We start from the raw sequence: 16,478 nt of genomic DNA, 5'->3' as shown, positions 1-16,478 counted from the left end.
ATTTGTATAAACGGTCTATGTATTTTTGCTTCTTTAAATAGGCAAATCTTCCAAATAAATCAGAAATGGATATTGAGAAAGAATGGCTTCAGATGAAGTCACATCTCCAGAGCCTGAGAGAAGAGCTCTGGTAACCTCCTGGCTCCACAGTGCTCACCCCCATCTTTTGACACCCAGAGCCAAACCTCATCTTCTGGGAATGCTACGCTTTTATGATACTGTTTTCCCTCTGCTCCTTCCATCTTGGGTTTTCTCTGTGCTGGTGCTTGTCAGCCTGGCTATGTCAACTTTGCAGGTTTTGACTGCTTTTTCTTGGGCTATCGTTTTGAGTTAGCCCCAGTTTTTGTGGCCTTGGCTCTGGTTTGAGAAAAAAATAGGAATGAGGGCAGTGCTATGTCAATGGGACCTGGCTCTGGCTAAGGATGTGGCAGTTACTGAAAATTGAAGATTCAGCTGAATTTGAGCCAGTGGCAGCTACCAAGCCCCACACTTTAGATTCCAGGGATTCCTGATATATATAGATTTATCCTACTATTTTACGTTTTCCAAGCTTCAAAAATCAAGTCTTAGCTTATGACAGACTATCACCTTGGTCCCGCCAATGTAAGGTACAAACTGCAGCTGTCAAAATTCTAGATTTTATTGACTCACAACTGAGCTGCATGTATGTTGATTAATAAGGATATTTTTCTTTCTTTTTCTTTTTTTTTTTTAGAGAGAGAAAGAGGGCGAGTGCAGGGGTGGGGGAGGGGCAGAGGGAGAAGGAGAGGGAGAGAGAATCTTAGGCAGGCTCCATGCCCAGTGCAGAGCCCGACGTGGGGCTCAATTCTAGGACCCGAGATTGTAATCTGAGCCGAAATCAAGAGTCTGACGCTTAACTGACTGAGCCATCCAGGTGCCCCAATAAGGTCACTTTTCTAGAAGGAAATTTGGAGCATGTCACCATCGTCATTTCTGCTCTACTTCTTAAATAAATATGTGGACTTCATCATACTCAGAAATACAATCATTTTTATCTTTATTTAGTTAGTTTCATTAGAAGATTTGGTGTTTTCCATGTAGGAGTTTACAATATGTGATAAGGAATGCTGACTAGAACCTTGAAGGAGGGCTTTCTAATTGTGACCATGGACCCTTGCTCAGGCTCCCTCTGACATTTCAGAGCTCCAGGCTCTTGCCATGGTCCAACTGGGCCTGGAGTGGGGTTGTAGGAGGTCCAGTCCTGCCCAAAACTGTCAGGGTAAGGAAAAGAAATAACTGTGAGTTCAGCTGGAGGCCCAAGAACATCAAAAGGAGCCATGAATTACCTTTTTTTAATGGGCTGGGTTATTAGCCAGACCTCAGTTTTTTTTTTTTTTTAAGATTTTATTTATTTATTTGACAGAGATAGAGACAGCCAGCGAGAGAGGGAACACAAGCAGGGGGAGTGGGAGAGGAAGAAGCAGACTCATAGCGGAGGAGCCTGACGTGGGACTCGATCCCATAACGCCAGGATCACGCCCTGAGCCGAAGGCAGACGCTCAACTGCTGTGCCACCCAGGCGCCCCCAGACCTCAGTTTTTATATCAGAATGCTGAGGTAAACATGCCAAAAGAGACACATAAAATAAATAGTTTCCCTTTTAACTAACAATGTCCTTGACTTACATATCACCATTACTAGAGATTTTGCTGTAGAAAGTTCCTATTCTGTTCCTGCCAAAATCCCAACTACGAATTTCATGGTCAATGGGTCTGAGTGTAAGAGATCAGCTTACCCCTTATTCCTTTGGGTCGGGGGTCACTGAGGTCTTCCAACAGTCTCTGTGACATGGGGAACTTCAAGTCCATTCACTTTAAATGGAGCTAGTCTTGAAACCAACATGGTGTTCAATGTTGATCGCGTAGGACAGGTTTGTTCTTTTGCTTGGGGTTCTGAGCCCTACCTTTGTGTTTTACTGCTTGGTTAGATACAACCAGTTTGTTCGGAGTGAGACTGAATTCTCTTCATAGGTTTCGTTTTGGCCAAATCACAACCGATAGATCATAAAGGGCAAGCCGATTGGATTCCACACATCTTTGCAGACTTTGTCTCTCTGATTCCAAAAACCAAAGCCCAGTTAAAGAGAGCCTGCCAGGAGCTCAAATTCTGTGCTCATTGTCAGTGAAGAGGGCTTCAAGAGGCTGCCTTCACCCCACTATGTCACATGGCTCTTGTTTGCAAAGTATATTTTAGCAGCCCTATTATATTATATATGTACTTCTTTTGGAATTGGTTCATTAATTCATGTCATTTTAGAACTAAGTGTGGTCATATATTTATAGGAAATAAATATGTGACATATGCATATATGGGATTATAGCTATATATAGTTTTACACTATTTTTTTATGTGTATTAGAAAACATAATAAGCTTCAGTAATCATTTCTTGGCTAATGACAAACTGTTGTCTTGATTTTGCTCATATGTATATAGGATATATATATATATATATATTAGGAAAGAGAGAAAGATAAAGGGATTTAACATAAGAGAAATTAAACTTTGGCCAAGACTTAACAACTGGCAGACAGGAGGCCCCATGTAGCTGAACTGAAGGCTCTTTAGTGTACACGTTTGTTGTAAAATTTGACTTTTGAGGGTGTTTAGAGCAAGTGTTCTCCCATTTGCTGGAGTCCCCAAATCCTTGATCATCTTTCATCTACTCTTGTATAACTCTTACAGGTGTTTGAGTTTACCATCACCGTGCTAGGCTTTTTAATACAAAAGCAAGCATTTTTGTTTTTTTTTTAAATACTGGGGGTGGGATTGCAGAATTCAGTGTTTTATTACATCTCCTTTCCATTTTGTTGTGGTTTGTTCATTTCCAGGCAGAACTAGGAACCAGCTATGATTACTTTTTTCATCCTTAACAGAACAACTGGAGCAGACTTCTCAAGTTCATCCTTCGTCGTCCAGACTTACTTTTCTATGCGGATAATTCTGCTCTTGATTCAATGTGATAAAGATATAAATGCTACTAGTCCATTTTGGGGAGTAATATTTTATTATATTTTTGGCAAATTTTTCCTCACCCCTTGCATCTCAAAAAAGCTCCCCACTCATGTCATTTTGTCTTTTTATCTTATTTCCATCCTTTACTTCCTATTTTATTTATTACGTTTTATGGAGAGCACAACACTTGCATTCTTTAAAATTTTCTTCTCTGTCCTACAATAAATCATTTGAAAAAGACTTGGCTTGCTTTCTTTGAGTGAAAGAATTTTTTTCTCATTTGTCACAGAATTCTGTCATAAGCAATAAAATAACTTCATTTTGTGGTGAGATTTTAGCAAAGTTTCTAAGACCAGCTGTGTTTTATCCATCCATTTATAGTAAATCTGCAATAAACTTTTTGCCCTAAGTTTAGGCAACAGTTACCATATATAACTTTTCATAATCCAAATTATATCCATCTAAGGAACAAAATTCACTGTATGTCGAATAAAGATTTGTTTTTTCCTTTTCAAATTTAGCACATATCTGTTTCTTTCCTGCTTTTTTCGTTTTGTGAATGCTTCTGTTTCTCAAATAAACATGCTAACTCCAAGCATGCCACCCTGGGTCTGCTTATAATGTGCTATATCCCTGTCATTTGGGCAAAACTTGTGTGGGTTTTGGAAGCAAATGATAAATCATCTCTCTTCCCCTCGCCACATTATATAGAGCCAATTTCAGAAAATAAACATAGGTTGCCGGCAGATGGTGATTCAAGCAAAAGTCACAGCTTTGTTACTTATAAATGAAATTAGAAAGTGCAGCCTAGCCACACCTGGATGTTTCTCTGCTGCCACCTGCAAATAATGCTTCTGGTGTGGTCGCAGGTAAATGCTGGACAACTGCAAGTCACCGCCTCGGGCAGCTGGAAAACCACATGGCAAAGCAGAAGGATGTACACATGTTCTAAGACAGAGCTCAGATGGAACCGATTCTCAGGGCGCCTGGGTGGCTCAGATGGTTAAACAGTCAACTCTTGATTTTGGTTCAGGTCATGATCTCAGTGTCCTGGGATCCAGCCCCACATCAGTCTCCACGCTCAGCGAGGAGTCTGCTTGAGGATTCTCTCTCCCTCTCCCTCTGCCTCTCGCCCACTTTCCCTCCTCTTTCTCTCAAATAAATAAATAAAACTTAAAAAAAAAAGGAGGAACTGATTCTCCCCTGTTCTCATCAATAAGATAATCAAAGGGAATGAATGGGGCTACAAGTGTTATTATTACACCTGTCCCTCCCAAGAAGGGCAAGTTTTATTATTGTCAAGGAAACAGGAGGATTAGGGTATAATTGCTCTCCCTCAGAGCACAATGGCTCATTTATTTTTAATTAGCAGTGGGGATGTTGAGTGACACTCTGTAGCAGGGAAAATTCTGCAAGTGTCGTTTGTGTGTGTCTTATGAAAGGACCTTTAGCATGCGGCAGGTTTGTGTGTTTGTGTGCTTGTGTGTGTCAGAGTGAGAGGGAGATATATATATATATTTATTTATATATATATATTATATATATTTATATATATAATATATATATAATATATAATATATAAATTTATATATAAATATATATATATTTTCATATTTTAAATTTGTGAGAGGACAATTTGTTTCCTTCTAGCTCCCAAGCATAATTTCATCTCTAAGTTGCAGAGCTATGCTAGTAAAAAATGCAAACAAGGACCATGTAAGTTGTCGCCGCACTTCAACAGGACATACTGTATTTGTTTTACATCAAGTTGTAAAAGAAACAAGTTACAGAATCATGAAGTCTGAATTGAGAGGGACCTTGGATGTGATGTGGCATAACTTTTTCCTCCCCATCTCATTTAGTGTTTAAATTACTCCAACAACCTTCACGTTGTCACCCATATTCTTCCTCAAAGTCATTCACTACTCTCAAAACAGGTGAGATCAATCTGCCTGTAGCTACCTGCAATTATTTCTAATTGTCTTGTCTGGGAGTAATTATAACGGCTGTTTAACTATTTGGAAGTAACTGTTATTTCTTCCTTGTTTTTAAAGCCTAGACTCAACAGCCCGGTCCCTTTAATCTTTCTGCACATAATGCGCTTTCAAGCCCTCTGTCCTTCTGCACCACATTAATGTTTATTAATTTTCCTCTTAAAGTGTAATTACAAGAACTCGCCATAGTGCTACAGCTATTTTCTGGCAAGAACACAGTATAATTTTGTACATTATGATTCTATAAATAAAATCTAAGGGAGAGAAATAACTAAATCTTAAAGACCATTTTTATTTTTATTCTCTTCATATCATAAAATCTGCTATTAAAGTCTACCTAAATAAAAATTTCATTTGTTTTGTCTTTGTGGTGTTTGAATTATATTATTATAATATTATTGTTATATTTACTAAGAATATTATTAAAATTTTACTCATTGGTCAAACTTCACCAGATTTTATGGTTATAAAGTTTAGAATTCTTAACTTTGGATAATTTATATCTAGTTTAATATGATGGACATTTATTTATCAGACGATGACTTCAGGTTATGCCTTATCTTACTTTCTAGAACCTTGAATAAGAAATTTTTTTTTTTTGTCCTTGAGGTTTAAATACATAACACAAATGAAATTCTACCCATCAGGTTATAGAACTCACTCTTAGCTGTAGGAGTACTGCATTATGAGTAGTTGACAACAACAAATTTTGCTTAACTACTTGTGAGACATAGTTCATTCCCATCATCTCATTTAAGCGTTAACATTTTCACATCAGAGATGATCAAACAGTGGCTAGTTAGCGTCTGACTGAGGGAGACTTTGACCCCTGCTCAACCAGTTCTGACCCTGTACTTTTCCTTCCGCCACTGTGACCCCTCTGAAACATGGATTTGAATTCATCAATCCATTAGTAATGTCATCAGTGGGCTGTCCACATTAGCTACTGTGTGTGGGGCCTGGGTATTGCCGGGCTCCAGTAGGTCCTGGTGACCTTGAGTCCCAGGTCATACACAAGGTGCTTCTTTGACGAGCTAGCACGTTTGGCTGTGTGTTCTCTGCAACAGCATTTTCCAAACTGGCTCAGTTTCAAAGATCAATTTTTAGTTAATGGTTGGTGTCAGTACATTAGCTGCATTCATAGTTCTTAAGAATCCAGCTTGTCTTTATCCAGAAATTATCTCTAATGTTGAGTCACCAAGGACGAACTTCTGGACATTTTCAGAGGCGCCTGTTTATCTGTTTTCTCTGTTTGCTCTGTTTAAAGGAGGTAAGGATTTTCTGTTTCTGTTTTCTTTTTTTTTTTTTTTTTAAGATTTTATTTATTTATTTGACAGAGATAGAGACAGCCAGTGAGAGAGGGAACACAAGCAGGGGGAGTGGGAGAGGAAGAAGCAGGCTCATAGCGGAGGAGCCTGATGTGGGGCTCGATCCCATAACGCCGGGATCACGCCCTGAGCCGAAGGCAGACGCTTAACCGCTGTGCCACCCAGGCGCCCCTCTGTTTCTGTTTTCTAATAAATAGTCACAAATGGTAAAGCCACTGTGGTGGTCACGTCTTTTCACTCAAATTGTTTCGAGTGGTGTACCGTGGGCCTGCCGATTGCACGCAACTCAAGGAATCATTTTCATATCTATTTTCTTCAAAGCGTTTACTCTTAGATGACAATAATGAGCAGTACGTTGAAAGTATATACTTTATATAAATGTCCAAGCCTTTGCTAAAATGGGATGGTGCAATATTAACTCTCAACTCTGTTTGGTGAAATCTTGGATTTATTATCTCAGTCTCAAGATTTTTAATCTCGAAAGTGTAGAAGAAAGTGTGCTATTTGGAGTGTCAGCATTCTTCATTAGCCAAGTTTTTGACCAGACTAATTCAGTTTCTGCTGCAAGCCGGGCATGCATGAGAATGAAGAATATTGCAGGTTTCTCTCCCACAAGGCCATGTCCAGAGTCAACTCGACTGTGGAGGGAATAGTACCTAGGAAGTGATTTACAGCACTCTTAAAGGTCCTTTGAAATGAAAATTCCACCCAGTCAAATTCTTCCCTTCCTGACTGAAATTTAACTAATTAAAGATTGATGGTCATATAAATTAATTTAACATAATTGATTTATTTAGAGTCTTTTGCCTATTCCCCAAATCCCACATCCCGCTGTTCATATGTAACTGGCCCTAAAAGAATGGAAATGTTATGAAGAAGGAGAGATGCAATTTTAGATTAAAGTGGTAAGTATTAAAAAGAGTTGGCTGTGTGGGACCCACAGTGTCTTGGGGTTTTCTTAGAAGACAAAACATAAATTTATTAATATAGTAATGAAAAAACCTCACTGACTTACACTTCTGTTAAGCTCAGTAATGATTCTTACTCGAGACAGACAAGCTTGCTTTATTCATTTGTTTATTCCTTAGTGAGTCAAAAAATAATGACCTTTGCTAGGGTAAAGTACAGCCCACCCAAATAGAACTAGATCCTGTCCAAACCCAATTCTACTGCTTAGGATTCTGAATGTTAGATGGAACAGGATGGCAAATATTAATTCATTCCTGTAGTTAAGGTGCTGTTTTTCTTTGATGAAACGTGATGAGTTTCATTTTATATAGGAATCTTATAATGACATTAATAGTAAGGAATGAGTGAAACAATATCTAAAACATAGTTTTAACAGAGTCAGTATGTGTACTCAAACCAACCAGTGATATACCCATGGAGACACAGTGTGATTCTGATTGAACCGAAACACAAGGAATCATTTTCCAGTTACAACTGGACTCCCTTGTATCTGCTATGTTCTCACCAGCGCTGACCTAATGCCAAAGTTTTGCAAGATGTCTCATTATCACAAATTTCAATATCAAGGTATTTGATGGAGAATAAAGAGGAGGGGATTATATTGGACACCTTGCAATTCCCCAAATCCCTCTTGTCATCATTCTGTCCTTCTCCAAGCTTCCATTGCCCTTAGAATTGTCACTTGATGTCTTCTCATTGCCAATGTTTTTGTCTTTTCACCCCTTACCCTGCAACCTTCTCCTCCACTTCATCCTTGCTTTCTTCATCAGGCATAATTGCTCCAGCTTTCTTCCTTCCCTCTGAGAGCTCTCCTTCACTGTACCTCCTGTCCTCCCTGCTGTTAGGTAAGTTAATTCACAATTCTCTCATTTTCCCAAAGTTTCACCCACATGCCTCAGCCAGTGAGCAAAGCTGCAATCATTCAGAGGTATCTACTTTTAGAGAGTTCAGCTAGAGAGGGTGGGTGGGTTTGTTTTTCATTTTTAATTTTTTTCCTGTTATATAACCCCCTTTTGCTGGAACTTGGCAAACCCACAACTGGGTGGGTCTAAGCAAAAAGTCTGCAATCCTTCCTTTAAGGAGCTCATAGTCTAATTCAGGTAAAGAAAAAACAGAAGAGGGGTGCCTGGGTGGCTCAGTCGGTTAAGTGTCCAACACTTGATCTTGGCTAAGGTCTTGATCTCAGGATTGTGAGTTCAAGCCCTGTGTTGGGCTCCATGCTGGGCATGGAGCTTACTTAAAACAAAAAACAAAAAACAAAAAACAAAAAAAGAGAGAAGAGGTACATTTGTTTTAACAGTGGTCCAAAGAGCTTGGCAAAATCAATTCTGATGAGCTGGTCAGGTTACTTTCTTAGAAGTAATAGTTAAGTGAATCATGATTTGAGTGGGGATATCTCAAAGGCAGAGATGAGTTTAAAGAAGGGGCCTTCCAGTAAGCAGGGTCAGTGGGAACTATTTTTTTAGAGCAGGAATCAGCAATGCACATATGGAAATGGTGACAATTCTGATTGCCTGGTGCACAGGAAGGAAGAGGGATAGCAGATGATTTGCTTGGGAAGTCTGGCTGGGAGGAATTCTGATGGGGAACCAGTGATAGCTGTTGAACCTGCAAATAACATAATGATGTGGGGCTTTATGAAGACATATTTGCATAAGTGAAAGATGGGTAGGAAGAGGAAAGAGTCTGGAGGCAGAGATATTAGAAGCCATTGTAAAACTGCAGGAAATACATAAAATTTTCAATTATTTCTCACCTTGGTATTTGGTATTTCTTCACCAAATGTGAAGAAGAAAGATTTTTTTTTTTTTTCCTTACAAACTGATTTAGAGCTCACAAATTTTGGCTTCCTGTTTGAACAGATGTGATGGTTCATATATTAATATCTCCTTGAAGTTCAATCATTTACTCGGAAAGTTGTTTTAGAAGTTTCATATTCCCTTGAAAGCAAATAAAAGGGTAAGACTGCAGTATTTCTTAGAATAGTATTTCAAAAGTTAATAAATGACTTGAACAGTGCATGCCAAATATATAAAAAGTATAACCTATTAACTGTTGTCAAACTGCTTAATCAGTTTTTCTACTAAGAGATAACATCCAGAAGACTGTTTCTGGGAATATTAGAAAGTTAAATGAAAAATCTTTCCCCTTTATTTAAGTGTTAGAACATACCATGTCACACTATTATGCCTATGTAAGTTCTTGCTCAATTTTTCACTAAGGGTAGTGAAAATTTTAATGTGCAAGGCAGGTTCCTATAATTCAGGGGCTATGATAACTGACTCTGGAGGACTGTTCATTAAATTAAACTTTTATTCCCTTATTTGTGAAATAAAACCATTGTAAAAAAATTTTGTTAAACTTTTAAATTTCTCAGAGGGTTCATCATTCATTGGTAGAAGCCAACATATGTTAAGGAAGTACAATCTTCCATTGAATAGTGAGCTACTGATCTTAATTTCTCACACTCCATACAAAATACCCCTCAGAAAAGATCCCTAGTCATTGACACAAGGGTCCAAGTGCTCTTATAGTGCAGGATGCCATTTTGCCTCCATTTTTCAGAGAACCTATGGATATTAAAAATCATTAATGAACTACAGAGTTCTCCTTTTGGTGCCTGATACTCTAAATTTCTTTCTGAAATGTTTGTTGTTTTCCTCTTCTACCTTATAAATATAAATAAATGTACCTCTCTCTCTTTTTTTTAGTACATTCCCTTCATCTATATTTCTCTTAGCTTAAATATTTTAATAGGAGTTACATATTTAGGTTGAGTCAGAATAAAAGTACTTGCTTCAATCAGATTCAAATCCTATGTGTAGCATAAAAATGTAGAATTATGTAATTTTCATCTGTTACTTTATTAATGGTGAGAGGAATAAGCTAATGAATATTTGTGAAGTCTCAACACTTAAGGCAAATGAAAGAGAAGAGATGGAACTCCCAGAAGTCAACGGGTTCTTGTAATAATGAATAAAATATAACAGTAGGTAGTGCTATTATTTTTATTAAATTTTATTATGAAAAATTTCAAACTTACACAAAACTAGAGGGACTAAGAATACAAACACTCTTGAACTCTTGTACCCATCATAGCTTCAACAATGATCAACACTTGCCTATATTATATTGCTTATCTTCCCTCACTTTTTCTTTGCTTATGTATTTTAAAACAAATTTCAAGAATCATTTTACTTTAAGTAGCAGATGTTCTCATATCTCTCTCCAGCATGTTGCCAACTGCCAGTGTCTATAATCTCTGTGCCTGAGTGCTTTCTCCTGGAGCTGTGGGGAATGTTTAGCTCCTGCATGGAGCAAGTTGGGAGGGAGCTCCAACGAACCAACATGGCAGCACCATCCATAATCAATGATACAAGGAAGTTGGTGTGTCTCTACGAACTGGTGTGAGAGTGGCTTATCAGTGTTCCCTTTCCTGGCTTACTTCCCTTCTCTGTATCCCTTCCCTGCTTCCTACCGATAATACCTACCAAAATTAGCTTCCTACCAATACAGTTGCATATTTCCCAAATGAACAACTTGTACTCACACTTTATCTCATCTATTGCTTCTGGAGTAACACTAGGAAACAGATCCTCAAGTTCAGATCCTGGATCACTAACCAGTCAGATGGCAAAAGAGATCTGTTGTTGATGGGAAGAAGCATGGTGACAAGCCATTTTGGATTTGGTTGATTATTTCCTTGTGTGTTTTATTTAATTTGGTCCTTTGCATCCTGTATTTACTCTAACATGTGTTTAGATCTAAAGTAGTGTTTCTAAACTGGGATGATTTAGACTCTTCTGGGACCTTAGGTCATGTCTGGAGACAGTTTGGATCATCACAACTTGGAGAAAGGGGTGCTACTGGCATCTAGGAAGTAGGGGCCAAGAATGCTTCTAAATAAACACCCTGCAAAGCACAAGACAGTCTCCACACAAAGAATAATTGGGCCCCAAATGTCAATAGTGCCAAGGCTGAAAAACCTGATTTAGAGGTTTGGTTTGATTGTTCCTTTTTTTCTTTCCCCTCCACTCTCCTTTCCTTCCCATTGCATCCCTGTGGGACTGACGTCTCAGGCACATTTTGTACATTTCCTGCTCTGGACCTGGAATGTCATTTCCCTTAGAATTTCTTTCTTTTTGATACAAAATTGTGCTAAGAGCACACAATCTGGATGCCAAGGGTCCTCGTTGCTACTGAGTTATCAATGTAGATATTTTTAGTAGACAGAGCCAGGAAATATTTTTTAAAGAGAAAAATAAGTAATGAATTTCTTTCTGATATCTCTAATTTAAATTTAAGGGGTTTTATTTAATTTCTTTGGTTTGTACGCTTTTTTCCTCTTCCTAAGCTGAAAATCTTAGTTTTTAAATTTATGTTCTTAAAAAAAAAAAGATTTTTAAATTGATTTGAGGGTGGAGAGGAAAAGGGGGAGAGGGAGAGAGAGAAGCTTAAGCGGGCTTCATACTCAGCGCAGAGCCTGATGTGGGGCTTGATCTCACAGCCCTGAGATTATGACCTGACCTGAAATCAAGAGTTGGATGCTTAACCGACTGAGCCACCCAGATACCCTGTTATAGTCTTAGAATATAATAGTTTCAAAATAACAAAACAAATATTGCTACTAACATAAAGATTGTTGAATATAGTTTAAGGACTCTATATTTCTTCTCATTTTAAGATATTATACTTCTAGGGATTCAAAGCCAAAAATCTGTATGTTAGAGTCACTTGAAAAAATTGTTACACCACCCACCTGACATTTAGTTGGATTCATTTCTTTCACATTGTTTTCAATTTTCAGATTGTTTTATTTTATTTTATTTTTAAAATTTATTAAAACAGTTGCATGATTTCAAAGTCAAAACTATAAAATGAGGTATAGTCTATTCTCTGTGTCCTATTCTCCTTGTCCCTATTGTAACTTTTTATGTTCTCCATTTGTTTCTGCTGTTTCTTTTAAAAAATTATAAGCAAATATGGATAAATCCCTGTAAATCCCCATTTCTTACCCCAAATGTGGCATAATGCCAATACTCTGCACTGATCTTTTTTTGTTTAGTAAATTTTGGATATAACTCCAGCGCCTACTATCAGATTATACAGATGAAGCATAGTTTATCAAGCAGTCTACTATTGGTAGGTATGTAGGTTGTTTCCAATATTTTACCTTTACAAATAATGATGCAATGAATAGCTTTGTGCATATATCATTTCTAATTTTTTTCATTACATCATTGAAATGGATGCTTAGAAGGAAATATCTGAGTCAAAAAGTTAATGCATGTGAAATTTTGCTAAGGAGTACCAAATCATCCTCCATGAGAATTGTGCCATTTTGCTTTCCCAATGATGACATTAGTAGTCATTCACAATATTAAGCAAGTACTTCTACTATGAAAGTTGCACCATGAAAGAAGGCTATTTTCCTCTTCCCTACATATTTACCTGTCAAATCAGTTTTATCTAGGTACCATTGTTTCCCAATTTAATTAGGCTTTTTTTTTTTATTAGTTTCAGAGGTAGAATTTAGTGATTCATTGGTTGCATATAAGACCCAATGCTCATTATATCAAGTGCCCTCCTTAATGCCCATCACCCAATTCCGCCCTCTCCTTACCCACCTTCCCTCCAGCAACCTTCAATTCGTTTCCTAGAGTTCAGCATCTCTTATGGTTTGTGTCCCTTTCAATTTTCATCTTATTTTATTTTTCCTTCCCTTCCCCTATGTTCATCTGTTTTGTTTCAATTTAATTAGGCTTTTTGAGGTAGCCCGGCATCTCTTGCCATCCTTAACTCCTTTCTTTGTCATTAGAATTCAGACTTAGGGGATCCACCAATCCCTACCTTCTATTCCTTCTTTCTAAACCACTGTTTACTGCTAAGAAGTGCAATAAAGTCATAATACAAAATACGGATTCACATGACCCAACTAAAATTTTAACCTTGATTTTGTTCTAAAATATAATTTTTTAGACTCTCGCTTATTTTTAGATTTCTCGCTTTTTATCATTCCCTCAGACTGCTTGGGTTCAACTTCTGGCTCTGATACTTAAGAACTATGGGACCCTGGGCAAATTATTTCACCTCTGTGATCCTTAATGTCCTCACCTGCATTGTGGGAATAATAATAGGAAGTACCTCCCAGGGATTGTGTGAGGATCAGAAGAAATAGTGCTTGCCAACCACTGAGAGGAGTGCCAGACATATTGTGTTCAATAAATAATCATTTTTTGTTATTAATATTGGTGCCCATTTTAATATTAGTAACAATGAGTCTGTCAGGACAGACTTCTTGAGTCTATGGGAACTCTACCTCTGCTCCAAACACAGCAGCAGGTGTTGTGTTCAGAATGAAAGGCGTAATCATTAGACATTAGAAAATCTAGGGCCGCCTCAGTGGCTCAGTCAGTTAAGCATCTGACCCTTGGTTTCGGCTCAGGTCATGGTCTTGGGGTCATGAGATGAGCTCCATGTCAGGCTCCTTGCTCAGTGGGGAGTCTGCTTCAGATTCTCTCTCCCGCTCCCTGCCCCTCCCCCGCTCTCACTTTCTCTCTCTCTCTCAAATAAATAAATAAATTTAAAAAAAAAGAAATTAGAAAATCCAGGCCTTTGTCTTGACAAATGATCACAATTTTAGTTTTTTTTTTTTTTCACTTCTACCTTTACCTTTCTCCCAGCCCAATGAAACAGTGATATGAAGCATTTCCGCTTCCTTGCTTAAGCGAATAATCTGAATTTTATAGGTTTTTGAAGATGTCTCCAAAGGTTTTAATATATTAATCCAGTGCTCAGACTCTTTGTGTAGGAATAGTTCCATTTTCTATCTATGCCACAAGAGAGTACTCAGCAAAGAAAAGATGAAAACAGCCTATATCTCAAAAACATTTGGGCGACTTGCCTGGGACTAGTTAAAAGTTAAGTACGGTTTTATTGGTGAGGAGATGTCTCAGTTCTCTGTTAGACCCGGGAAGGCAGCTTGGTTCTTCAGGCTTCATATTAATCTTTGTTCCTCTCTGGGTTCATTAATCCAACTATTAGTGTCATTTCAAAGATAGAGTTTTTCATTGTTCATAACTGGACTTGCTACTTGTGATTCTCTGTCTTGCAGAAGTGATATTTTGTTTTTATTTATGTCACGGTTGTCATCATGCCCTCCTTCACTACCCCTTCTGCAAACGGTTTTCATGAATCTCAAGTCTCTAATCTGACTTTCATCTACCCCATGTTCAACCCAGGCCAGTGAATTTTCTTTCTAATGGTCCTTGGTGCTCTCACATATTAACACAATTTTGACCTCTCTCCTTCATTCCCCAACCCGCCCCCCATTCACAAATTTCTTTGAGACTGTCACTGTACCTTTAATCTTGATATTCTCAACAGTGACTAGGAAAGTACTTTGTACACAAAGAATGCTGAATCAATATTTATTTACTGTATGAATACATTTAATGATTAGTTTTCTTTCGAATCATAGGACTAAAACTTTTTTTAAATCTTCTAATGATTCTTTAGAATACGTCTTTTTTTTTTTTTTTTAAAGATTTTATTTATTTATTTGACAGAGACAGCCAGCGAGAGAGGGAACACAAGCAGGGGGAGTGGGAGAGGAAGAAGCAGGCTCATAGTGGAGGAGCCTAATGTGATCCCATAACGCCGGGATCACGCCCTGAGCCGAAGGCAGACGCTTAACGACTGTGCTACCCAGGCGCCCCTAGAATACGTCTTTACTTATTCACTGCTGGTTTGGAAGGTGTCTACAAATTTTTCTGTCAAGCTTCAATTTTATGGAGGGTGTCAAGCCTGGTGTAAGAAAGTTCTTACCGTTTTGATATGGTTGTGCACACCGACAAGAGTGTTCTACTGATTCCTGTATGAAAGAATGAAGAGTCACAAGACTAATCACTGCAAGGTAGTCTAGGGCCTGCCAGAATTTAGTTCCAAATGTTTATGACATTTAGGAACTTGTTGCTGTTTTTTAATTTTTATTTTTAAAGTCATCTCTATGCCCAAAGTGGGGCTCAAACTCACAACCCTGAGATCGAGTCACATGCTCTACTGACTGAGTCAGCCAGGCGCCCTTTTGTTGTTGTTTTTTAAATCAGCTTGTTTCTCCTCTTGGGAAACCAGGAAAATTGGGTATTCTTAGACTAAATGAGCCAACAGGTATCTTTCAGTTCCTGTCTAAAGCCCATGCTATGTTGTTCACTAACCGAGGAAGGGAGAAAAACAGGAAGGGGGATAGCAAGAGGCAACATCAGGATAATTGTTCTAGGACAATCTCTAATCTGGCAGGTGGAATAGGGACTCAGAAACCCAGCTGAGTTAAATTAAAGGTATTTAGTAAGGATTTACAGATTGCTTTTGGGGAGCTAACACTTTCTCACACTACAGTCTATATGATGCTTACGGAGACACTGGGACAAGGAGGAGATCAGGGCTGGTTCAAAGTTAGATGACTGGTGCGTGCCACACGTCTCCTGGAGGCTGCCCAATGCCTTGGCTCCTCTGAGTGGGGTCCAGGATGACGGCTCTGTCTGAAGAGGGCAGTAGGCTTTAGGACAAGCTCCTAGAGAGTTCAGCATCAGCATCACCTGTTTGGCTGCTATCAAAATGTTACAATATTGATTATACTCAGAACAGCGTTTTTTGTTTTGTTTTATTTTGTTTTGTTTTTACTTTTCTGGTCAATTAGCACCAGTTTATTAATGTATTTTAAAAATTGCTATTGGGGGCGCCTGGGTGGCTCTGTCATTATGCGTCTGCCTTCGGCTCAGGGTGTGATCCCAGAGTCCTGGGATCAAGCCCCATATCGGGCTCCGTGCTCTGCTGGGAGCCTGCTTCTTCCTCTTCCACTCCCCCTGCCTGTGTTCCCTCTCTCACTGGCTGTCTCTATCTCTGTCAAATAAATAAATAAAATCTTTAAAAAAATTGCTTCTGGGTCCTTTTGTGGGTCAGGCTCTGTGATACCAGTGTCTCAACGCTTAACATTGGATCACTTTTCTCATGTTCCTTTTTCCTCCACTGACTGCTTGATCTGTTGTTCCCTTGCTCAGTTCTCTTGGGTCCCTTCTCCTCAGGCTCCCTTCTAGTTCCTTAAGAATCAGCTCACTGGTATCCTACTCCAGGAAGCCTTCCAAGATTTCCACAGTCTTATTTAGCTCCCTCACCCACCCAACCCCTCTCCGCATCAGCTTTCCCTCTCTCTGC

General features: G+C 38.5%; 1 long non-coding RNA gene across 1 annotated transcript in view; it reads left to right on the top strand.

The window, feature by feature from the left end:
• The first annotated feature begins 5,980 nt into the window (after window positions 1–5,980).
• Window positions 5,981–16,478, top strand: part of LOC125281509 (uncharacterized) — a 41,135-nt gene continuing 30,637 nt past the window's right edge. Inside the window, exon 1 of the long non-coding RNA XR_007188754.1 lies at window positions 5,981–6,238. This is a non-coding gene — a long non-coding RNA (uncharacterized LOC125281509). The remainder of the gene's footprint in view (window positions 6,239–16,478) is intronic.

The sequence above is a fragment of the Ursus arctos genome, unplaced genomic scaffold (assembly GCF_023065955.2).
Source record: "Ursus arctos isolate Adak ecotype North America unplaced genomic scaffold, UrsArc2.0 scaffold_4, whole genome shotgun sequence".
Taxonomy (NCBI): Eukaryota; Metazoa; Chordata; class Mammalia; order Carnivora; family Ursidae; genus Ursus; species Ursus arctos.
The sequence above is the reverse complement of the archived record's forward strand: the minus strand, read 5'-3'. Positions and strand labels throughout refer to the sequence as shown.